General features: G+C 44.5%; 1 protein-coding gene across 2 annotated transcripts in view; it reads right to left on the bottom strand.

Moving 5' to 3' along the window:
- LOC311580532 (uncharacterized protein) overlaps positions 1-25,785 on the bottom strand; it is a 283,282-nt gene that overhangs the window by 86,516 nt on the left and 170,981 nt on the right. The window contains exon 2 of one of the 2 annotated variants that reach the window (XR_014773497.1): positions 9,617-9,725. The exons of the other annotated variant lie outside the window; for it this stretch is intronic. The gene's annotated coding sequence lies outside the window, so the exon portion shown is untranslated. The remainder of the gene's footprint in view (positions 1-9,616; positions 9,726-25,785) is intronic. 2 annotated transcript variants of the gene reach the window in all.

Genomic DNA, 25,785 nt, shown 5'->3' with positions numbered 1-25,785 from the left:
AAGATTGAGGTAAGGCATTAGTGCTCATGCCCTCTTCTGTGTCAATACCTAGCATTTGAATGATAGACACCCACACATCTGCCTTGAAAATGGTAAACAACCCAAACAACCCTGTCCACAGGCATAGTATCTCATACCTTTGTTTTATCATGATTCTACAAAGCTAAGAAATACAGTTTCTCCTTCTTATCATCCCTTTCAACAATCCTTGGAATGAAACAATGTTTCCAGTCTGTAATGATGGTGTATCCATAGTCATCACTGCTCTTTTAGATACTCCTCAAATCCCCACGGCATAAGAGATTGTATCCAGCCCTACTGTTATTTAGTTACTTATTTGGACAGGATTGCTCCCATATAGCCCAAGCTGCCCTCACTCTGGCTACGTAGTGGGAGATGACTTTGAACCCCTAACCTTCCTACCTCTGCTTCCCAAATGTGAGGTTTGCAGGCATATGCCACCATGGCCAGGACCTACCCACGTCCTATGTAAATTCTGTACATTACTGAGTTATAGTATGGTATAGCATAGTATGCCCCATTAACTGTTAAATACATGATTTTGTTTGTCTCAACTGAATAGGAAACACACACACACACACACACACACACACACACACACACACACACACACCTGTGCCACAATCTTTCTGCACAAAGAAAAAAATTGTTGGAGTAATCTCCTTGTGAAGGGTTGATCTAAAGTGAGTTTGCCCAGCCTTTTTCTGTAAGAAGTGAAATCACACCCATTTGCAGTAAATGTCACCAACACTTATTTCATCGCCTTTCTGGGGATTTGGCAGATCACTTCTGCAAGCTCCTCATAGGTAGATGGGGGTCATGTGACCACATAAGGTCGATGAGGAGAGGGTGGGAAGCTGCTCACCATGGAGCAGAAGCAGAGAAGGGCCTTAGCAACTACCACAATGCCTTCCTGAGTCTGCTCATTCTGGTGAATGGAGCCATGTCGCAAGCAAGCCCTCTATGGGGGAAGACTGCCCTGAAGAATTACCTGGACCTACCACAAATGTTGCAAGAACAGTAAACATACTTCTGTCTTAAGTCAATGAACTTTAAGGGAATTTTCACCCCATGAGCTCCTGCGTTCACTTTAAGACATTGATGGTTAACTACAACAGTTGTCTTGATCTAGTGGTCCTACTGACCTCACTGTTCTAAGTCCCCAAAAGATCCTGAGATGAACCAGACTTCAAAATCCACCAAAGAAGAGCCCAAATTCTCCCTCAAGAACTACAAGATAAATTCTGACATCTGGAAAGCTTTGTGTCAAGTTCTATCTTTTTACACAGTAGACCAAGTCTGGTCATAAGTAAGCTAATTCTAGGATCTATAATTCATTTTTTTAAAGGCTGTACTTCCCACCTATTGTGATGCAAGCAGTGTTTTAGGCATGACATGCTCATCAGTGTCTGATGCCGTGGTGCCTGTCTTCTGGAGCTGAGACCCAGGCAGATGCAGAGAGGACCCGATCAGCCAATGGAAGATGATTCCAAGAGTCATAATGAGGACTTTCATTCTGCAATGTGAATTCCTTTAACCCTCTTGACAGCTGGGCAGAGTTGGCACCATTGCCTCCAGTCTACCAATGAAGGAATTTAGGCAGAAAAGACCTTGTGTAAGGCCAGACAGCTACAGAGAAGAGACAACCTTTTGTCTGACTCTACTACCTTCTCTTTGCCATTGTGAGACATTGCCTTTCAGCAAATGGAGCAAAGAAATATGTTCCAGAATGTTTGCAATGTTGTTTGTTTGTTTGTTTGGGGATTTTTGAGATAGGGTTCAGCTGTTTCTCTCCCTTCTTTAAGTGGGAACACACAGCAAATTTTATCTTTAAGGCTGTGATGAAAAATATGGAGAGAGCATTGTGATGCCTACAGCTCAGAGTTAACTAAAGAGATTGTGTCATTGACTCCTGACCTCACAAGCAAAAGGCATCCACCTGCTCTGGAGGGGTAACCCAAAAGAAAAGTAAAAACTGAAGCACACATCCCAGGAAGAATTCAGAGCTCCACGGTGGAGCATAGAGCGTACTCGCAACGCCGGAGTTAACAAAGCCTTTGCCTAGTCCACAGCAAGCGCTCTGGAGACTAATCAGTCATTTTCATACCCAACCAAATGCCAAGCAACTGCTGAAAGCTCAAGGCTTTCCAAGGTCACTCACTAGGTTGCTTGTTCACCTCCCACAAAATGTAAAGATTTTCCATACCATGTGTTCCTGCTATCCAAGCCCAGTACAATTGCTCTCTGAAATATTGAAAGTCTGCAGTGGCTCTGCCAATTATCTGAGACCTTATGAAATCTAATATCATCTTGGCAACGATTTTTGCAGGATAAACATAAACTTCTCTGCTCAAGAAAATCTTAGTAGCATTCAAAATATGCCAGCAACTGATCAGGACAGACCTGGAGGCTCCCTAGAGCCTGCTAATGGTTTTAGTGTTGTTATTGTTTTTTTTTTCTGGGGAGTGTGTGTGTGTGTGTGTGTATGTGTGTGTGTGTGTGTGTGTGTGTGTGTGTGTATGTGTGTGTGTAGGTGTGGGTGTGAGGTAGGAGTTTCAACTGCATGTCAATCTTGGGTGTTGTTCCTCAGTCATTGCCTGCTTTCTTTTTTAGAAAGGGTCTCTCACTGGGGCCTGAGATCCGCCAATTAATCTAGACCGACTGGCCCTGAGCACCAGAGATCCTCCTGTCTCTCCCTGACAAGCACTGGCATTATAAGTGCCTGTCATCATGCCTGAGTTTTCACATGGGTGCTAGGAATGGAAATCAGGTTTTTGTCCTTACATGCCAAGCTCTTTACCAACCGAGCCATCATCACAGCTCCTTAGGAGGCTTTGAACACTTCCTTTTGGAAAAATATCTATTGAGTAATCCTCAACATGCTAGACACAGAGCTCCAAACAAAATAAGAATACTAGTAATAATAATAATAATAATTCTTGGGATCCCAGCTTTGAAGTTTCCAACAATTTCTGGCGCTCTGCTTGACATGCTGAAAATACCTTCCTAGCTGCAAAAGAGGTGACAGGCTTTGGGACCTGGAAGATGAAGGAACAGCTGGCAGGGAGAGCAGTCAAGATCGTAGCCCCCCCATGCGCACCCCCTTCTCCATACTGGCAAAGCAACACCGTTTCAAGGACCAGCAGCATAAAACACAAAGTGAGAGGAAAAATACAATAAAGCTTATGGCCCATAATCCAGATGCCGGTCTACAGGAGAGCTGAAAGTATAGCTTCCTCCTCTGCAGGCCAAGCGCTGAGCACCACAGGTGTGTTGAGTAAGCACAGGTGAGAAGAATAAAACACCATCCCTGGGCCATGATGAAGCTCCACTACAGGGCTGGCATCTGGTGGAAATGCGAGTAGAGATTTCTGCTGATCTTCTAGTCTGAGGCAGATGGCCCTTGTCCAGAGTGTGGAGTGAATGCACAAGCACATGGCTAAGAATCCAGTTGGGCAAATGAGCTGGGCTCAAAGTTTCATCCACATTTGGCTGGGCGGATGAGAGGGCTTCTTCAAACGGGTCCGTGGTTGCTCTCAAACCCGGATTAGCCGGCTCCGTGTCTCTGAGAATCCACAAGTCTAATCCCTCTAAGGATAAAACGCTGTTGATGGTCCAGGGACCACTGTTGAAGACCAACTGCTCTGCGCAGTGAGGAGAGACAACCAAAGAGAGAGCGAGTCCCAGAGATAGCCCAGCTTTTGTGGTCAGAGGGAGAGCTTTCCAGAGACTCCATCCCAGATGGGTAGCCTGCCCACAAGTGTCTCCACCCGGACTGGGTGGTCCTGCTCAGCATCCCGGGGCAAGAAGGGAAGCATCACTTTGAGGGTTGACCAAGGGTCTCCCCAGGGACCTTTGTGTTTTATATTCCCATTCCAGATGTGGATACCGAGGCCCAGGAGGCGTCAAAATCCAAGTCCCTCACACCCTAACAGGTGGAGCTCTCGCTCCTGCCACACACTTGGCCTGCACAGGCTGTGGCTCCCAGCCTGCCATACGCATGCAACAACAAAGCCCAAAGGAAAATTACAAGGTGGCTGTGATGCCCAGTAATCTGGGCTCAGTGTCAGATCTCCCTTTGTTCAGAGTTTTTCAAAGCAGTAGTAGATATTTCAGGAGGCTGCTAGGATCCTGAAGATCCTGAGAGGGTCACCTGATAAAGTTTCTAAGGGACTGCTGTCCAAGACCAAAAGAAGAGTTTGAAAGTCAGTGTTCGTTGTCAGCCGGAAGGATCTAGGCTCACCTGGAAGCAAATATCTAAGGATGTCTAGGAGAGTTTCTAGATTTGGTACACAGAGGTGGAAGAATCGCCCTAAATGTGGGTGGCCCCATCCCTTGGGCTGCACGGATTAAAAAGGAGGGAGCCAGCTGATCGTCAGACTGCATCTCTCTCTGCTTCTTGACTATGGATGCCACGTGACCAGGTGCCTTGTCCTCTCATGGCCACAGACCTCTTGCCATGATGGACTGCACCTTACACCGTGAGCCAAAGTAAACCCTTTCTCCCTTAAGTTCCTTTTGTCCGGTGTTTCTGTCTCAGGAAGAAAAGAAACTAATACAATGACAGTAGTCCAAGACCTTCAGTTCACCCATGAAGGCCTCGTCACCATAGCCACAGTCAGTAACGCTGTCACATAATGGCTGCCCGCAATAACTAAGACATCACAGCCAAAGCCCGGTGCTTCTATATCACAACCGTGCACAGACTCTCATGAGACAGCAAGCAGTTTTGCATGTTTTTATGATATGGCATCATGTTATCTGTTCACTCCCTCACTGAATCCTATTTCCCTGACACATTTGTTCAAAGCAAAATGCCACGCATGACAGGACACAGGAGGTAAAATGAGCAAATGCCTCATAAATGCTCCACACAAGGGATTTCAAAGCTCCTTCTGCACCCAGCTCTTGTCCCTTGTGCGCTATTTCCATGGGCTCATGTTCTTCCTATAGTTAGAAAAGACTGGTAGCACCAGGGATGGGACTCGGGGAAGTCCCAGCCTTTTGTTGAGCGGTTTTGCAATATCTATGAGCTATCATTCAAATTTTTCCATAATTATATGTTCTGTGGGTGATCTAAGCATGTGGTAAATGCTCCTTTAATTATGATTAGTGGGGAATTCCTGAGATTGGTTCTATCAAAATAGCCAAATGGCTTGGCATTGTGAGCTGCCCCAGTTCTGCAGGGTTTGTGGCGTGTGTGTGTGTGTGTGTGTGTGTGTGTGTGTGTGTGTGTGTGTGTATGTGTGTGTCTGCTGAGATGGGTTTTTTGAAGCATCTCACCCTTTCCCAAAGGCACAAATAAATATATTCTGACCCATTGTTCCCCATTAGGAAAATTTGCCATAACTCTTGCAAAGCATTTTTACAGTAAGACTCTAAAAACCTAAAAATGTTTATAGCTTTGGATCCAGTAATTCCACTCTTGGGAATCAAGCATGAAGAAATAAGTCCCATGCATGAAGAGCTTATGCACAAAGATAGGCATCATAACAATGAGTCAATCAAAACAAACCAAATAGCCAACGGTGCTGAAAAGCAAAACCCTGATACTGAGTCCTTAGTTTTATCTTCTTGGGAAATAATCCTCGAAACCTGACTATCTAGACTTCCCACATGCAAAAAATGGAAATTAAGTGCATGTGCTTTGAAGTGCCTCACCAATAAAGTCATTTTCAGAGTGTAATAACGCAAACGACACTTGCAATGTTGTAGCAGCTTTTCATGTATTAAGAAAATGGCTCTTCCCTGAAATGCTCAGTACATGCTCATGTCCTCTAGCAAAAAAAAAAAAAAATTACGTGAAATCTAGTGTTGTGAATCTCCGGGAAACGGCTGAAGCTAGGTGTAAGGATTGTAACAATATTCGGACAGGTTTGCATAAAGATGAAAAATTAAAATATCTGGCTAGCAGCACCCTTTCCAAAACTCCACTAAAACTCTGACTAAGGGGTTGATCTTTTATGTTGCTGCTTCTGTTACTGATCCCTCCCTTACTGAGAGAGAGAGAGAAAGAGAGAGAGAGAGAGAGAGAGAGAGAGAGAGGGAAACACTTGGTTTTGTAAGTCTGCTTGGCTACACAAGCAGGTGTGGTGGCCAGCAACTGACACTGGGAAGTCTTGGCTGGTCAGTTCTCCATGAGATTTTTGAGATAAAGACTCCCACTGAGCAGGAACCTCAAGCTGTGTCTAGATTGCTTGGCCAGGATGAGGCATGTGCTCCTGAGCATGGCTTTAGTTTGGATACTGAGAATCCGTGTTCAGGTCCTATGCTTGCACGGCAGGCAGCATTCCCACCGAGACTCTCCCCAGCCCCCAAGGAGTTATTCTTCAGCCGTAAGGCCACAAGGACCAGAAGAATGAAGAGGGAGTACATTGAAAATATTACTGGAATATGAACTGGTGATAACTGACCTTACAAACTGTAGGAGCCTGAATCCCTTTCAATGACAGCAGAGTATCCAAGGTCAATCAAGATAAAAGAAGGCTTCTCCAACATTAGGCCTATTAGCTTGTCACTGTGGAAGAAGTAGGAGAAGGCTCATCAGACCCTCACCTGAAATTCCAACCACGTCTCCCCTCCTTGTCCACCTCGGTATATTTAATCCTTCTAGGGCTGCTCTGATTTCAAGGTAGTGGCATCCACAGTCTGTCTGCAGGGCGGTGTTCCATATCAGCCTTCTAAGAAAAACCTCTAAGATTAAAGGTAAAATCCAAAACAAGTAAGGAAGAAAGGGCAATACAGAGGGGGCAAAATCTTCCAGAAAATGTCTTGTCAATCATTGCTGAGGGAGAAAAATAAATAAAACATCTATTAGACAAAAGGGGTACTGAATTAAAAACAACATCTGAGAACAAAAGAGAGGTGAGGGAAAGAGAGGGAAGGGAGAATAAAAATATGTCATGGAAAAGTTCAAATATAGAGTTTGAGAAAGACCCCCGGATAGATGAAGATCAAAATTAAAAGAGACAGAAAAGAGGGAACAGAGAAAGAAAACCTAAATAACCAGATCAGAAAGACCATGGGCAAAAATGGGGGGAAAGTGGGAGGAAGAAAAGAAAGCAATGGAGAAGGATTGAAAAGAAAGATGAGAGGGAAGAATTAATTGTAAACAGAATTTTTCCAGAATTTTTTTGGGAAACAAAGGGCATTGGGCATCAGTACCACATACTAAGGATTACCAGAACCAGACATGTCCTCGTAAGATTTCATCAGAGAGGAATTTGGGAGCATGCAGAGGGAGAGCAGATCTCAGTGACTAGCCTTGAATTTCTCATTGCATAGGAAACTATTAGGATCACAGACAAAACTCAGAATAAAAGTGCCACAAGCCCCAAAGCCTAATTCCAACTACCTTCTAGTCACCAAATCAGAAACCTGAATAAAGGTCCTTCCACCTTGGAAAAAGTGAAATTGGACCTCAGATCATTAAATACTTGGAAGAAGCTCCCTGAGTCACATCAAAGGCACACAAAAAAACATGTACACAAGAGATTCCGAATCACAAAACACAAGCCTTGAGCATCTCACAATCGCTTCCAAACTTCCTTCCTTTCTCCGTGATTCTGACTTGGCCCATATATTCCAGAAGCTTAAGAAACATGCCTTTTGTGTCTGATGTAGGGGGCATACGTACGCAGAGAGTCTGGCATTCTGTGATGGAAACATTCCTCTCTACTCTTGCCAGTGCAGCCATGATAGGCCTCTCAGAAGACACTCGAGAGCTGCAGAGATGGGTCAGTCAAAAAAGCACCTGCCACGCAAGCCTGAAGTATAAGGTTCGGATGCCCTGTGTCCAGAGAAAAGCCAGGCACTGAGGCATGCCTCTGAAACCCCACACCTAGACAAGGAATAGAGGAAAATCCAGGAATCTCACTAGCCAATTGGTGTAGCTGAGTCAGTAGGCTGGAGTTGCAGTAAGAAACCTTATCTTAAAAATAAGGTAGAAAACAGTAGAGGAAGATATCTGATATCAGCCTCTGGCCTCCCCCTGCATATGTGCACACCCATGCATTCAGTGATGTACATAAACCACATACTGCAAGTGCAAGTGTGGAACACAGTATTCACTGTGGCTGACGCCCACTGAGGATGGCACAGCTCTGCACCCTGCGCACTGCACCAATAGGAGATGTCCTGTTGATGATATACAGGCTATTTATTAATAGCTACACTCGGAGAAGATGTTCTTGCTCATTTTCTGCTGCTGTCATAAACACCGTGACTAAAAGCAAACTTAGGGAGGAAAAGGTTTGTTTCCGTTTACACTTCCAGGTCCCGGTCCATTGCTGAGTGAAGCCAGGGCAGGAACTACAACAGACACCAGGGTCACTGGCTAGCCCTCTGGCCCATTAGCTGGTCTTCTTATCCAGCCCGCCATACCCATCTACCTAGGGATGGTGCCACCCACAGTGGGCTGGGCCCTTCCAGATCAAACCCTGATCTCTAACAGACATGGACACAGGCCAATGTGTTCTGAGGAATTTCTCAAGTGAGGCCCATGGGACTCTAGGTTGCCTCCAGTAGGCAGTAAAAACTAACTAGCCCAGAAGGAAATGATTTAAACACAGTGTCGAGATGTGTTTCACACCCAACTGAAATCTCAAGCCACGCCCTGGGTGCTCCAGACCCTAGGTCACGTGCTGAACTTGTGCCCTCCCTCTCTCCATTGCTATACAGACTCCACCCTCTTTGGTCAACTCTGTGGACCGGGCTACCTCAAGGATGGCACAGCCCTGTGTGAGGCAGTTCTCCACAGCTGAGGCAGATCTTGAGAGGCATATGATTACGCTGGGTCATTCTGCATCCCCATTCCCCCCCCCCCAACTCCTGCCTTGAGAATGCTAGGTAGCTCATCTCTTGTTCTCCTTGCCTAGAAATTCAACCCTTATCAGCCAACCCAACAGATGCACGTGCCTACATTTTCCAAATGAAATATAAGCATCCCTTAGAGAGGACAGATATAGTTTTGATGCAGACTGTTGCAATAAAGTAAGTACCACAATAAAGTGGGTCACACCAATTTGTTGGTTTCTCAGTGCATATAAAAGTTATTTTTATATTACACCGCAGTCGATGGAGTCTGTAATTGCATGATGCCTAAAAATACCAACATAAATGTCTTTGTTAAATAAATGCTTTATTGCTAAGTTATGCTAACAGTCATCTGGGCCCTTAGCGAGAGATAATCATTTTGCTGCTAAGGAGTCTGACCTCAATGCTGATGGGTTTAAGTGGATGCAGATCTCACTTTCTGAAGACTAGGGTACCAGTGGCAATTTCTTACCAGACAATGAAGTTGACTGTATCAATTACCACAACTTTCCCCAAAAGAGTTCTCTGTGGTATGTGATGCTATTTTATAGCATTAGACCCACAACAGGACTTCTCTCCAGGTTGGAGTCAGCCTTATTAGATGCTGTCACTGCTCTGTCTAGTTTATATAACACTTGGTGACACTTCAACAAAACACAGCACCTTCACCTGTCCATTCCAGCTGAAGACACCTACTCCTCTGCTCGCCCAGAAAGCGGCCCACTCAATAATTTTGTTGTGAGATCGCAGCAACCTCATCTCCCTCGCCTAGTTCCCTCACCTCTTCAGCAATGTCTGTGGTGACTTCCTCCACTGCAGCCTTGAACCCTTCAAGTCACCATAGCTGCTGGAATTGATCTCCAGACTCCCATTCAGTGTTTCATCTCTTCCTGTGAACCAACATTAACAGCATCCAGATTGGTGACACATTCTAAAGGCCTTAATTTTATTGACATAAGATGTGAGCGCCAAGAGTCTCTTCAATCCATAGGCTGTAGAATAGATCCTGTGTTAGATGGTATAAAAACATTGTTATCAATGCCAGTATTGTACATTGACATGAGATGCACGGTTGGTGGTAGTAATAAGGCCAGAGAGATACCCCAATCAGTAAAAGGCTTACCGTGCAAGTGTGAGGACGTGAGACTGATCCCTCAGAACTGTGTAGAAGAAAAACCAAGAGTAGAGGCACATGCATGTAATCCCAGCACTGGGGAAGCAAACACAGAAGGATCTCGGGGGCTTGTTGGCCATCCAGGGTAACCTAAGGCGTGAGATCCAGGCCAAGTGAGAGATCCTTCCTGTCTCAGAGAACTAGGTAGGTAGCATCCTGTCTGATGACACCCAAGGTTTTCCCCTAGCCTCCAAAGGCACACAAACACATGTGTACACACATGAAGATACACATATCACACACACACACACACACACACACATACACACACACAGAAGTAACGTTTTGAAAGAGGCCTTCTCCAGTGAGTCAATGACAGCCTTCAAACACTCCACAGACCATTCTGGAACAGATCTGCTATTATCCAGGCTCTCTTGCTCCACCGATGAAACACAGCCACAGAATATTTAGTAGGCTTAAGGGCCCTAACATTTTCAGAAAAAAATAAGCAATGATTGATTTTTAGCTTAATGTCATCAGCTGCTGTCAGCCCTAACAAGAGCACTAGATGTCCTTGGAAGCTTCGACTCTCCCTCTTCAGCTATGAAAATCCAAGAAGCATCTCCTTTCAAAACAAGACTTGTTCCATCTACCTCGGAAATCATTGGGTGAGGCCAGCTTTACTGGTGATCTCCATCACATCTGGATATCTCAAGGCAACTTTACCATCAGCACCTGCTGACTGTCTTTGCTCTGGTGTGTACACACTGCTTCCCCCGAACCATGTGAACCAACCCTTAAAGAAGACCTTAAAACTTCTTGTGGAGCTTCCTCACTACTCTTGGAATTGAAGAGAGCCAGGGCCTCACGTGAGCGGAGCTTTAGCCTAAGAGGCTGCTGTGGCTGGTTTGAGCTTCTGTTGCAGTCACTAACGCCCTCCCTCTTGGGCAATGGACTCTTTTCCTTGCTTAGCGTTGTATGCTCACTGGAGTAGCTTTTTAAATGTCCTCCAAGAACTCTCCCTTTACTTTCTCATCATGGATGTTTGCTGCCAGAGGCCCAGCTTTGTCCTGTCTCTGCTTTTGACTTGTCTTCCTTATGGGGGCTTGGTACACAGGGGGAGGCAATAGCTTTCACTTGAACACTGAGAGACCAATTTGAACACTAAGAAGCCGATTATTAACTGTACTAATTTCCTGCCGTGTCCCAGAGGATAGGGGACAAAGGAAAGAGAAGAGAGCTCGGAGAAGAGCTGACACTGGAGCAGTCAGGACACACATGACATTTATTAAATTTGGGTCCTTTATGGGTGACTATTTGTGGCACTCCAAAGCTGTCACAATAGGAACACCATGGGTCACTGTATCATATGACTTGAAAGGTTTGACATATTATGAGACTTAATAAAACATGACACAGAGACACAAATGCAGTCCATGCTGCTAAGGGAAACAGCACCTGTGAGTTTGCCTAACCTATGGTTGCCAAATATTCAATAGAACAGTACCCAAGGACATGGGCCATTGTTCTCTGTACCAGTTGAATAACAAATACATAAGTTATCAGGTTGATAATAGTTAACTATTTGAAAATGGCTACTAGACAGGATTTTGAATGTTCCCACAACAAAGAAGTGAACATGATAAGATGATAAACATATAATTACATATTGTACCATGTGAGTTCGAGGCCAGTCATGTCTACAAAGGGAGTCCAGGGCAGCCAGGACTACACAGAGAAACCCTGCCTCAAAAAATAAATCAATAAATAAAATTTAAGATGTAAAAGAAAAAATGGGGGGGTGGGAAGTTTGCCTATCATGCACTGTGTTCAGTCCCCCACACTACATAAACCAGATGTGGTAGGCCACACCCATAATCCCTGCTCTTGGGTGCTAGAGGCAAAAGAAACCTCTAAAAGTTCAAATTTGTCCTTGTTCCAGTCTGGGATTCATAATACCTCTTCAGGAAGGAGACAGGAGCCCTGACACAAGACCTGGGGTGAAGGAGATGGCTAGAGGCAGCCAGAAGCGACTTCTCAACCCTAGATCTGTTTCTCCAGCGAGGTTCCCTGAAGCAAGCCCACACCTTCGTTACTTCTGCTCCAGGTCACTGCCTCGCTCTCCCACCCCATGGCATCTCTTTGTCTAGGATACTCTTTGCTTCTCCACATACGGAAAATTGCTTCTTCTCAGAAGCCTGATGCTTCACTTCCTTTATCCCAAAAGGAACTAAATCTTCCCCCCCCCCCCCTTTGCAGTCTCTAAACACACGGCTGTGTTGTAATCAAGTGTTTACAAAGGGACACTTTTGAAATCATAGTTCCATGACCTGGATTCTGGGCTGGCACTTACAGCCTCTATGATATTAAACAAGGCCTGGGTTCACTGTGTTCACTGTTCTCATTTGTAAAATATACCTAACACTTTCCTCACCTGCTTTACAAACAGGGCTAAATTAGATGTGTTTGAGAGTCCCTATAAATACCCACATTTAGTGCCTGAACTGGTGGTTTAGATGTTTATTTTGTTTGTTTGCTTGCTTGCTTGCTTGCTTGCCTGTCTGGTTGGTTGGTTGGTTGGTTGGTTGGTTGGTTGGTTGGTAGGTTGGTTACTAGGCTAGTTGGCTAGCTGACTAGCTCGCTGCTTCTTGTTTGCTTGCTTGTTTGCTTGTTTGTTTGCCTGTCTGGTTGGTTGGTTGGTTGATTGGCTGGTTGGTCAGTTGGTCAGTCGGTCCATTGGTTGGTTGGTTAGTTAGTTGGGCTGCATGGACAGCAGGTTAGCTGGTGAGCTGGATGTTTGGTTGATTTCTCCCTTCTTCCCTATATATGAGGGTGGATACTTGTCTTGTGAGGTTTTCATTTTACTCAGACTCTGTAGAGAACTCGCCTGACAATAATGCTCAATGGGAGTGAGTACTCAATAAATGGAAATTTAACTGATGTAGCTGCCAAAGGTGGGATCTCTCATCCTCTGCACACAGCTTTCACCAGCATGTTTCTATTTCCTGCCCTCTTCATGTGCCTTGGTACATGCCTGTGTATATGTTCTATCCCTGACAGCAGCCTTTTCTCTAAGCTGTGGCATTGCAGCCCTGCAGAGGAACCCTGAGGCCCACTGACGGCCAGACAATGACTACAAATAGCTGTTTCACAGGCTCACACTCCAAAACCAGATGAATTCTTTTTCACTTTTCTACTTGGCAGTGCTATGTGCCTTCCCAACTTAGTCACTTAGCCAGGAGTACAGTCTAGAAGGCATCATCAGCAAGATCCAAGGGAAACTGATGCTTAGCTAGAAGGTCAGCACCACACCGGGATCCATGAACCTCTCCTCACAGGCGCTCTCCAAGTCTCTGTGCCCAAAGGAGAGAAGAGTCTCACACAAGACTGTCACTCAGTGCTGATATTCTCTTTAGAGTAGCAGGATGAGGTGGCCAGTATTAAAGGAGAAAGCTCTTTAGACACACACACACACACACACACACACACACACACACACACACACACACACACACTCCAAGACGGGACACAGTAGACAAGTGCTCTGTGTAGATGATGTCAGGTCATTAGTGGGGTGGATCTTCTCGCTCATTCAAATGCATCTTGAGGGTAGAAAACTAGGAAAGTCGCAGAGTCTGAGGTAGACTCTAACGTAAGCTGCCTGTGTGTGTCCTTAACTTGGGGTGTTTAAGCTCCCTCTTCTTCAGCCACTTCCTGAACATTCATGGAGCTAATTCCACAAACCAAGGTACAACTGCATAAATAGTACGAATAGAGTGAAACAGGACAAGCCTAACATGAAAGTGACCATTTCACGGTAACTGACCGGTGACCGGGTCCAGCTACACACACACACACACACACACACACACACACACACACACACACACACACACACACAGAGGAAGTGTTCATTTTATGACAGTTGTTTCCTTGTTCATTCCTTTCCTCTCCTTAGCACAATCCCAAGCTCATATCTTAAACATTGCTCTTAAATCTTTCATTTAGAAGACCAAATTTTCCATCATTCAAACTTGTTTTTAATATTCCCATGGATCACATCCCCTGATGGGTTCTTGCATAGCAAATATTTGGAATTCATCAATTATCCTTCAGCACATGTTAACTTCAATTAACCACACTGAGTTGACAGCCTTGGAGTTCAAAACCAAAGGCTTGATTTTTCTGCTACATAGATGAGTGTTTATTAAACTTGAAAATAGTTCAAGGATGCCCTTTACTGTGTGCACAGATGCCTGTGGCGCTCATCCCTATAGAAAGATGACTCTTCCTCCATCACTCATCTGTACCCTGGTGTGACTCAATGTGTGGTTCTTGTCTTACAGCAAACTACAGTGGACAAGAGAGCTACACCAGGTTAGGGGACAGTGGGGACTTCAAAGGTCTGGTGGCAGGGAGGGCACAGGATGAAGATTCAGCAGCGAAGCCTTAACTAAGAAAACTTATTTTTATTTCAGTGCTGCCCATAACCACCCCTGAGAACGCACTAAAGAGGGTCAGGTATCACATTTAGAGCGTACTCAGAGAAGTTGCTTATGCTAAAAGTAACCCCAAACACACTCCCCATTCTGCAGCACTGCCCATTACAATTTTCAAAATGCATTCAACAGGAAAACTTACAGTCACAAAACAAAAGCACGCATGCACGCATGCTTATCTGTATATCAGGGGCTCGTGAGATACATAGATGAACATAGAAGGTTAAAGTTGAAGGGATGCTGAGCACATGGAGTCATTAAAGGCGGCTCCTTAAATTCTCGGGATCTGGGAATTCAAATAGAGGACACAGGGAGATGTACACGACAGATTCGCATTCTTCCACTCAGGCAAAGACAGTCCCCCACTCACACACACATACCCTTCCGCCACAAGTCTAGCGCTCCATCCATTCATCAGGAAGGGAAGAAACAGTGTTGATCATTAACCATGGAGTTGCTTTCCCAGCTTCCCCCCCCCACCCCCCCACCCCCCCCCCACCCCGTGTCCTCTGTTGGAGTGGGAGGAAAGCCTCAAGTGTACCCAGACATCCTCACTTGCTCCTGGTTGCCTCTGCTTGAACCCAGGAGGAGCATGTACTAAAGCTAGTCTTTCCTCAAGGACAAGCTTCTGGTCTCCACGTGCCTCAGCAAGCAGGAGGACTCCCACTAGACTGAAAGGTGGCAGAAGACAGATAAAGTCACCAGGCACCGGTGACTCTCAGCCCAAACTCTGAATCTCCCTCTTATACAGGACTGCTTACAACACTCTAGCTATTGAGGAAACACTTTAGGCTCTGTGTTAGCCTTACTATTTTAAAGGAAATATCCAATTTTGCTACTGTTGTTAAACCTAAGTATTTTGTATCCGCCAAACTCTTGTCTTTTTTCTTCTGTCTTTGTTCTTCATCAGAGCAATAGTACACCTGAGAAAGAGATGCGTTGGGAGCATAAATATTCTTTACTCTATTTTCACTGGAACTCATTTCCACAGAACTTGGCTCAACCAAAGTTTATAACTTTTCTCTAATTTCTTTTAGAATTTTTCTTTTATATTTAAGCCAAAATGTTTGTGAAGGTCCTTTTAAATTCAAAGAAAATGAAGTTGTCTTTTTTTTTTTTTTCCAGAGAGCAATTCCGGACCCAGCAGGGGAGCGCTTATGACTGAACAACAACAAAAAAAAAAACAAAAAACAAAAAAACTCTCTTCCCTCACACAAAATGTGAGCTTGCTGCCTGGGGTTCACACACTAATGACTGTGTGACTCATTATAATGTATGCCTTGGAAGCTGAGCCACTCTCCTCTGCTGACCCTGCCTGTACAGTAAGTGCTGAAGGCTAACCATGGGACAGCAGGAGTGACTGGGATTGTCTTTCTAGCCTGTTCCCCAGTGTCCCTCTTCTGAGCCCTGTGAGCCAGCCAACACTGAGGAACAAAGCTACCCCGGAGGCTTTAATTGACACTTGGCATAAACACCACACCTATTAACAGAATCACCATTCTCCCCAGGAGTGCAACTTTCACCTGCTTTGTTCCTGGAGCAGAGGATGGGCGGTTCCCAAATGTCAGATGGCCTACAGCCTCCTCCACTCTGTCCCTGGTCTTGGTTTGTGAGCACCGTGCTTCCTGGGAAATGAGCAATACTGGGCTTGAGAAAGAAACTAAACTTGGAGTAAAGCTGGGGAGGTACAGACTTGCCGGATAGACCTAGCTCTAAATCTCCCCCTGTGCACCCTCAAAAGGCTGTGGGTAGTGAGGAAACCATTCCAAGTCTCCAACTTCTCTTTTCTCCTTACATGTGATAGGAAATCCAGATTTTAGTATCCTGGAAGAAGGAGGAGGAGATAGGAAGAAATCCGCGGGAAGTCTTTGCACAATGCTTTTATACAAGAAATACTTGGATGGCTTTACACTGTAGCCCAAGTTTCTGCCCTCGCCCTGCTTTTGGGCTCCTTGTATTTGTATGCATACTTGTGCACATGACACCCACACATGAGAATGCAACTGTCCATGCACATGGCTACATCTACATACAGAGGCCTGAGGCTGGCATCAGCTGTTATCCTGTACAACTCTCCACTTTACGTATTAAGGCAAAGTCTCTCAGTGAACCCAGAGCTCTCCGTTCCAGCTGGTCTAACTTGCTCTGAGATCTCCTGCCTCTGCTTCCCAAGTGTTGGGATTAAAGGCAGAGGCTGTGTTATATTAGCCACTTTTTGTCTCTATGATACAACCATGAGTAAATAGTGTCTTACAGAATTGTTTACTGCATCTTATGGACGAGGAGAAATGACAGCAGACCACCTAAACAGGTAGCTGAGAAATCACATCACCTACCTCACTGGAAAAGCATGGAAAGAGAGTTGGGGGGCACCTGCCTCAGTGACATACTTCCTCCAACAAGGACGCACCCCCGAAAGGTTCCATAGCCTCCACAAATGGCACCAGCAACAGAGGACCAAGAATTCCAATTGCTGAACCTACTACGGACAATACTCATTCAGACCCCCAAATATGCCTACCCAACTTTTACGTGGGCTCTGTAGATTGGCAGTCGGGTCCCCACTTGGCACAGCAAGCTGCAGCACCAGCTCTCCCGCTCCTGATTTCGGACCCTGCCGTGTAATCATGTCATTTCCTCCCGGAACAGGAAGTTTGCTCTGCTTCTCAAGTTCGCAAGTGCTGGCCTAAGTCACGTGACTCACTCCGGTCAGTAAAGTGGGTCCAAGTGACACTGCCAAACCCAAATGTGGGGTGGTTGTTTTGACAATGAGAAGCGCTTTCTGCAGTGTTTCTCTGACCTCTCCAGTGTGTCTATACTGCAGGAAGAAAGGCTTTCATCTCACAGTTGCCCAGAGTTGCCCAGAGTTGCCCAGGAACACCCAGCCTCGCTATCGTATTTGTAGCCACACCGCAAACAAGAAAGGCTCGAGACTGGAAGTAACTCGTGACACAGAAATAGCTGAATGACACAACATTTTGATTTATCATTCTTGTGGGTTTTTTAATTTGTACGAATGATTTGCATGAATATATATTTGTGCTTCGTGTCCATGCCTGGTCTGTCGGATCCCAAGTAACCAGAACTACAGATGGTTATGAACTGCTATGTTGCTGCTGGGAACCAAACCACGGTCCTCTGCAAGAGCAGCAACTGCTCTTAACCACTCCCTACTCCCCTTTGTCACCCCTCTAGGACCTCCCACCACATCTCCCTCCCAACCTCACCCTTCCCCTTATAATTTTAAAGGAATATATTTTTAACCCAGTGGTCCAATTAGGGCTGCCTACATGCAGCACATGGGTGTAAAGTCATCCACTGGGTCATGAACAACCTACTAACAGTCACACTGAAAACACCAAAGTGACTGTCACTCCCCTGAGCAGCCACCACCTCCCAAGAGCTAGGGGTAGGGGGGGCCTTAATGATGAAATTTTTTAAAGATTTGGGTGGGTTTTTAAAAAATGATTTGTACTTGTGTTTATCTCTTTGTGGTATGAACAGATGCCCACAGAAGCCAGGAGCTTCCGATACCCTGGAGTAGGAATTAGGTGCTATTGTGTGCCACCCAACACAGCTGTTGGGAACTGGCCATGAGCCCTTTTCAAGAGCAGCAAATGCGCTAACCACTGAGAAATCCTTCCTGTCATTGTGCTTAATTATTTTTTTTTTTAAGAAATGAGTTTTCTCCTTTAAAAGTGACATTTGACTATCAGAACCAATTATTGTGGTTTTTATCTATTTTCTCATGGAAACAGAGAAGTCAGTGGAAAGAACTCACCATGTCAGAAAAACATAGGCAAAAAGACAACCTTCAAGCCTAGAAGAAGCACAGAAAATCCAGAGAAAATGCCACTGAAAATTAGTGACGGGACTGAACGCTGAAGAACACCCTCTCTCCCTCTATGGCTCTCTCCCTCCTGGACTATTCTACAATGGAGGCAGAATCCGAACCTCCTCCTCTGCCCACTCCCCAAGCACCCCATAATTAAGTGCCATTTCCTCAATCCAGGATAAAACTGTAATAACGTCCGGTACCAGGGAGCCAGAACAGAAGGCATTTGAGTCTGGGTAAATTGCATGTCTGGGGCCACTTGAGCTCTCTAAGAACAGTGCTGAAGGCAAGAGCAGAGGGAAGGGGTCCCCTGGTAACAATGTGTGCTAGAAACTGTGGATTTCCAGCACATGCAGCATTCAGGGCCCGTCAGTGTGAGTGAGGGGAAAAGCACTCCTCTAAGAGAGAAAGGGAAATAATGCAAAGAGCAAGTGGACTCCCCGCTTAGTGCATGTGCCCTCCCTCCAGCTATAACTCCATGAGGAACTCGAACTCCCCGCTTTGCATATGGAGAGCAATGTTGCCAGAATTATCGAAAAGATAAGCCACAGCTAGCCAAATGCTTAACTGCCCATAGAAGTCCTATAAACACACCCACAATGGAAAAGGTAACTGCATGAAAAAGAGGAGCTGGGGACATAGCTTAGATGACCCTGTGCTTGCCTGGTACGCAGAAAGCTGTGGGTTCAATCCCCAGCGCTACACAAAGCCAAGCAAGGTAGTCCCAGCATAATTAAAAATAAATATATGCAAGTAGATTCCATTTCCCTGCCGTTGGATCTGAGCTAGTGACCTCAGCCATTTGTTCCGAATGACAGAATGTGTTGGCTATCAAGCTATGCCAGTGACAAGCATGAGCCCTAAGAGGCTGCTGCTGCTTCCATGCTTCCTTCAGAAACCCCACCCAGCTGTCATTGTCCTGTTAGGATGAGCCTCCAGGGAGAGGGGAGGCTTCCTTGGGAGGCTAGCTCCTGCTCAGCCTAGCAGAGGACTGCGGATGAATGGGTGAGGACATCCAGATCAGAACTGGTCAAGGAAACTCACTGTTAAACTGCAGAAATGAGAGAGGGTCAAACAAATTGTACTGTGTCACTTACCTCACAAAAACATTCTTTCAATTGAGAAGGAAAGTAAGCTATTTCATGAACGGATTACTCAGAGACCTTTTGTGGAAAGAACACCTAAAATCTACTATTAGCAATATTCAACTATGACATATGTTACTGATTTGAATTAGCATGGTGCACATTAACTCCCTTGAGCTTATTCATCTTGCCTGACCTGAAATTTTGTGTCATGTGACTATCATCTTCTCGTTCCCTCTGCCCTTCAAAGAAGTTATTAGCTTTGTTTTTCCCTAGTTACATCTGTGTGTGTTTGTCTGTGTCTATATATGTGTGTGTCTATGTCTGTGTCCGTGTCTGTGTGTGTGTGTGTGTGTGTGTGTCTGTGTCTATATATGTGTGTGTCTATGTGTCTGTGTGTGTGTCTATGTGTCTGTGTGTGTGTCTATGTGTCTGTGTCTATATATGTGTGTGTCAGTGTGTCTGTATATAGGTATGATCAAGTGAAAGCCCTGTGGAGGGCAGAAAAGAGCATCAGCTCTCCTAGAGCTAGAATACCATCATGCAACATGGATGCTGAAAACAAAACTCAGTTCTCTATACAAAATAAAAAATGATTTTAACCTGAGCTGTCTCTTCCAGCCTCGTTAAGTCATTAACTTTGGTGTGGCCTTCCATACAGGTAGCGATTGCTAACTGATATGTTTATATCTATTCTGGATAATACTCACGTGTGAAAATGGAAAGCCAATACAATCATAGGGGAAAAGGATCTTGGAAATGCATTCCCTTTAAGAAATTGCTTGAAGGGCCTGGAGAGACGGCTCAGAGGTTAAGGGAGTGTACAACTCTTACAGAGGACCTGAGTTCTGTCCCCAGGATCAACCTCTGGCAGCTCACAGTCACCTGTAAACCCAGCTCCCGAGGATCTATTTACCTCTGTGGCCTCTGCAGTCACCTGCACTCATGAGCCGATACCCACACACAGACACATACTCATATTTATATTTAATTTTTTTTAAAGAAATAAATTACTTGTAGCAGATAGACATGAAACAATGGGAAAGATACACACACAAAAAAAGTTGAGGCCAAGAGAAAATGCATCACAGTATAAAATTTAGTAAACAGTAAGAATGGAAACTAATATAATTTTCTTGCTTTCTTATAAGTATGATTTAAAACAATACAGATAATAGCATACCTAAGAATATTTATAATATGATAATGGAGTTGCAAAAAATGAATTAAATTTTTATGTTTTCTAAGAACATAGAAGACAAAAAGAGAACAAGCAAACATGTGTCCAAATTCCTACCCTTCTTTTTACACATATTTATTTATTTATCTGGTGTCTCTATGTGTATGTGTATACCCACATATATGCCATAGTGTGTGTGTTGGATCCCCAGGACTCACGTGGTGGAAGGAGAGAAGTGACTCCTGAAAGCTGTTCTCTGACCTCTATAAGTGTGCAAACATGTACACACAACCACACACACACACACACACACATGTACACACACACACACACACACAGAGACACACACACCAAAAAAATAAACAAATAAGACTTTAACAAAAAAGTTTAAAGGTGCTTGCAGAGATGGGTCAGTGGTTAAAAACACTACCAGCTCTTGCAGAGGACCCTAGTTCAGTTCCCAGCTCCCATATGGCAGCTCACAACCATCTGTAACTCCAGTCCCAGGAGATCTAACAGGCTCTTCCAACTCCATAGGCACCAGGCATGTACATAGTGCATACATATACATGCAGGTAAACACACTCGTGCACATAACGTGAAAAATAAAAATTTTAAATAACAAAAAATTAAAATTTAAAATTTGAATTAAATATAAAGGGAATTGCTATGTTAGGTAGAGAGATGTATGTTAGAATTCGTCTAGTAAAACTTTCAAAGATTTTTAAACTTGGTGTTAAAAGGGACTGCAATCAGTTGTGCAAACTACCAGGGGACAGAAAAGCAACAAATGTAAAATCTTCAGAGCAGAAGACAGAAACACCAGGATTCATAAACATTAAGCAGAAAATAAAAGCAAAATGATTGGAGCCGGAGCAAAGACATAATTCACTGTGATGAGCGTAAACAAGATTAAATTTCATATTAAACATGATTGATACAAAAAGAATCCAATTAAGCAAGAAGCCTAGAGTTTGAAAAAAATCAGACAAATTCAAATAAACAGAAAACTACACTTGGAGCATTAAAATAAGACAAAGTTGAACTCGAGGCAAATGTACTAAAAGGGACCTTTAAAGATGCTATAATTATCATTTTTATACTGATAAAGAAGAACATTCAGAGTTATAGTCTAAGTGTCCATGAATAGACATCAACCGACATTGATTGTTTCAGTACAGGAAATGAGTACTAGCAGAAAACAAGAAAAAAAAATCATCTAAAAGTCTCCTTACAGTGCTGTGGATAGACCAAAGGGCTACACACAAAACGAAAATCAAGGTTAGACTTGCCTATGCCTATGAGAACCCCATGAAGGCTCCCTCCTTCACTTAGACCCTTGTGGCCTCTGGCTGGATGCCTTTCCAGGGATTTATGAACACCCGGAAACCTGTTCAAAAATGCTTTCATGGCCCCCTATGACTTAACAATACTAGCTAAAAGAATTGTACCTAAATAATGAATATAGCTTAGTTTAATAATTACCAAGCCCTGACTCTATAGAGAATACATCCCCAGTGCTCATGGTTCATTCATATAAATCCACAAAGACAATCTAGAATTCTAAAATATGTCAACTAATAATCTCTAGCCAAAATGAAAGAAAATTGGAGATGAAGCCGGGCATGGTGGTGCACACCTTTAATCCCAGCACTCGGGAGGCAAAAGTAGGAAGTTCTCAGTTTGAGGCCAGCCTGGTCTACAAAACAAGTCCCAGGACAGCCTGTGCTAAACAGAGAAAGCTTATCCAAAAAATAAGAAAGGAAGGAAGGAAGGAAAGAAGGAAGAGAATAAGACAGAGATGAATAAAAATGGGGTACCCATAAAAATAAAGGCACCTGGAATGGTTAGAAATCACTCACCATAACTCTCTCGATAAAAGGGAAAAAGGAAACAGCACTAAAGGGCTCAGCAAGCCTGGGAAGGGCCGCATCCCACCTTCCCAAGTGACTCTAGCTTGGATCAAGTTGGCAGTTTGATGAATAAGCCTGGGGACCTGAGTTCAGCTCCCCGGGCCCCACAGAAAGAGCTTGTCAGCATGCCTGTAATTCTACTGTGGGGAAGGAGGAGCCAGGAGGAGTCTGGTCCTTCCAAGGCAGCGAGAGCCAGGGTCAAAGGGATACCCTCAAAAAAAATCAGGCAAAGAGTAATTAAGAAAGATACCCAACATTGACCTCTGACTCCCACATGCTTGTGCATGTATATGGGCACGAACCTGAACAAATGTGTACACATAATACATACTCACACACACACACACACACACACACACACACACACACACACACACATTATTTTTTATCTTTAAAAAGAAAAGACAGAAAGATAGGATGGGAGTGGGTTATCATTCATGACCTTGTGGGAAAGGTTATTGTAATACAAAACAATAAAGATTGTCATTTAAGAAACAAAAGATAAATAAAACTAACAGCGAAGAGAAACCCCAGAAACATACACAGACGTGACTCTTTAGGGTGATGGCATGTCCTATGATAAACTGTGGCTCATCATAATCCTCAGACATCAGAGAACCAGCAAGTGGGATATCTAAAAGTAGGAGCTTGAGCACCCTCTAATTTAGATTCCACCTGTGTGTGCAGGGTGTCCAGTAGGGCAAAACAACATAAATCCATTCTTTCATCAGGTGGTTCCAAGAAATATGGACATTTCTTGTAACATTAGAAAAAAACGGGAGACAGGTCCCTGCATTTAAGCAATTGGCTCAAGGTCACAGAGTCACAAGCCAGAAATAGGATACTGAGACCTGCATCCTTCCGACACACTGAGCTTCCTCCAACACACTGCATGCTCTCCAGGGGACTTGAATCGTCACTTAGACTAGTGAATCATCAATTACGCTACAAGACACTACAGACACCAGGGCGGATGCTGACTCCCAGGAGCACTGTGAAGTTATTGATGCTGCTGTGATGAGACCAATCACAGCAGAACAATACAGAAATGCACAAATCTTGCCACGAGCTCTCCTCCCACCAGAGTTCCTCACCGAAGGGACCCAAGGGGCTTCCAGAATGTACCTGGAAACCACAGCATAATCATGCAGGTCTGCTTTTTAACTCCCTTCTTCCTTTCCTTCAAATAAAGATGACCACCAGATCCAGAGCCTGCTTAAGTATAATCTGTCCTACTAGGAGGCATCTGGGACTGAGACCTTCAGGAGCTCTGGCTCATTAGTACATCACATGGTATAATGGGATTGCACAAGGCTCCTGTCTCTGTAAGGAGCACTAGATGCTACTCTGGGGCAGAGAAGAGTTCACGTTTATGATGGAAATGGCTAACATCCACTTCCTGCTAGACCACATTACTCAGTCTCATCTTGTGCATACCTTGCCACTATAAGAAATGCTGGTCAATCAAATTAATATGGAGCATGCTCCTTACATAACTTATCTCTATGCAACTGGCTTACTTAGATCATGGTGGAGTGGTGGGCAGCGAGGACTGGGTTCAGAAGACAGCAATGTCTGGGCTTGCCTGGCAGCCCCTCTGTCACATCAAGGCTCTCTTTCCTTTGGCTGTCTGGTGCAAATCACACAAGCTGTCTGTCTCTGAAGTTTGGCTGACTGCAGGCTGAGGTGGTAAGACAGTTGACCACCATAGGACAGGGTCAGGATTTCAAGACAAGAGATGAAATACTGAGAGTTTCCTGAGGACTCAGAACTAATGCAATGTCATTTCTAGTGGTCTGCTGTTTCTACCAACCTGCCAAAGGAAGGAGTCTCGGTCCTGTTTCTGATGCTGTAATAAAACATCCAACATAAAGAAACCTGGAGGGGGAAGGGTTTGCTTTAGATGACAATTCCAGGTTACAGTCATGTTGTTGAGAAGTCACAGCACAGGATCCTGCTGCAGCTGGTCCTATCACATCCACAGTCAAAAGCAGAGAGAAAAGCGAGCACACACGTTCTCTCTCACGTATACAGTGCAGCCCTGGGAATAGTGCTCCCCACGGTGGGCTGGGTCATCCCACACCAGTTAGACAAGACAATCCCCCACAGGCATGCCTGCAGGTCAACCCAAAGAAGACAATCTCTCATTGATGCACTCTTCTCAGGTGATTCTAGATTGGATCAAGTTGAAAGTTAAAGCCCTTCATCACAGAAGGCATGACACAAACGAAGCCCCTCCACTAAAAGAGGCTGTTGAACACAACCATAGGCTATCTTTGGCTGAGGGTTAATCAAGAGGCAAACCTCTGTTGTTTGAAGCCATAAATTAAGTACCATGGCCCATCCATAATTCCCAGGCCTTTCCTTTTTTTTTTTTTTTGAGCATCAAAGTGGACCTCCCACTACCCTTGTTGGTACCTCTTGGCCGGAGTACTTTCCTCAAGAAGGCATACCTTCAAGAGTAGGAAATTCTAGAGAATTAGAACTTTCAAAACAGTAAAACAAAATAAGCCCTTACTCATGTCTGGTGGGAGGAGGCATGTAAACCCATGAGTGGGATAAGCCTGAGCCTTGTAGTCTATTATTTTCCAGAATGTCCCTGTGGATGAGGTCTGGTCACTCTCATTGGAAATTGGGAAATTGGCTTGTTAGCATATCCTTTCTTGGCTGCCTTCCTCTCTCTATCGCACTGTTCCAGCTTTGTCTTTTAAAGAAAGCCTTCCTTTTCAGTTTGTTATGGTTTTTGAGGCAGCGTCTTACTAGGTAGCCCAGGTGACCTCAAACTTAGGATCCCCCTACCCCAGAGTCTCAAGTACTGGGGATACAGGTATGAGCCACCACAACCTGATCACTTTTTTTTTTCCTTCCAAATAAAACATCATGCATAAAACTTTGGCTTGAAGTCTGCTTTCTGGAAACTAAGACAACACAGTAAGTATCCCTGCCTGATAGTTGAATATGCTAACACAAAATCCCTGCCTGATGGCTGGACATGCTAACAGTATCCCTGCCTGATAGTTAGTTGAATATGCTAACACAGTATCCCTGCCTGATAGTTGAATATGCTAACACAGTATCCCTGCCTGATAGTTGGATATGACTGCTAAAAGATATAGAAGCTCTTGGACAACCCAAGGAGATCCTGCTCCATCGAGGGAGGGTGGCAGAGGTATGAGGTGAGGGTGTGGAAAACGCTCCACAGCTCACCTAGTACAGAGAGGCATAACTAAGCCTCCCCCAGGCTCAGCTCCATACAGATGACTGAGCTCATCCACCTGAGTCCCCAGACACATTGCGCTCATCAGGCTGTTTTAATGAGCATAG

Source organism: Acomys minous (assembly GCF_964271855.1).
Source record: "Acomys minous genome assembly, chromosome: 13".
In the NCBI taxonomy this organism is placed as follows: domain Eukaryota; kingdom Metazoa; phylum Chordata; class Mammalia; order Rodentia; family Muridae; genus Acomys; species Acomys minous.
Note: the sequence above shows the minus strand (reverse complement) of the source record. Positions and strands in the feature narration are given on the sequence as shown.